Source organism: Ochotona curzoniae, unplaced genomic scaffold, assembly GCF_017591425.1.
Source record: "Ochotona curzoniae isolate NIBS_2020 unplaced genomic scaffold, NIBS_Ocur_1.0 scaffold_1037, whole genome shotgun sequence".
Lineage (NCBI taxonomy): Eukaryota > Metazoa > Chordata > Mammalia > Lagomorpha > Ochotonidae > Ochotona > Ochotona curzoniae.
Window position 1 is genome coordinate 21851110 of NW_024467083.1, and position 565 is coordinate 21851674.

A 565-nucleotide genomic window follows, 5' to 3' on the forward strand; every position below is an offset into this window, starting at 1 on the left:
AGGCAGAACAGAATTTAGGATGGAGCACAGGTCATGCTGAACTAGGCTCTTATACCGACTGGTCTGCATGAGCCAGGGACACTAGGACACAACATTGAAAGCCAAGTCTGAGGCAGGTTAGAGGCTAAGCCAACCTGGGTCAGAGCAATCACTGATATGTGAGTAATCCAGGGCTGGGAATAGGTTTGGTTGGGGAGCTGTGAGAGTACACCCTTGCTGGGTTGGGGTTCCCATAGGAGAGTGCGAGGGCTGGTGTGGGGGCTGCGTTCTGGTCTGGATATGTCTACAATCTCCTTTGGCACAAGTGTGAACAAGGTTCAACCAACAAGGGTTGGTTACACCTAGCTGGGCTAGACACCAACACCGTCTGGTGCTCTGGAAAACCTGGGTAGTTATAAGATGGACTAGGCCATGTGTGAGCAGAATGTGGGTATGGACAAGCCTTTTCTGGGCTGAAACATTCAACAGTAAGAACCAGAATGAATCGCAGGCCAGCAAGGAGGGCTGGCCCTTGGACCCTCCAATATGCGCAAGATTAGGCACTGGGAAAGGCTCTGATGGAGCA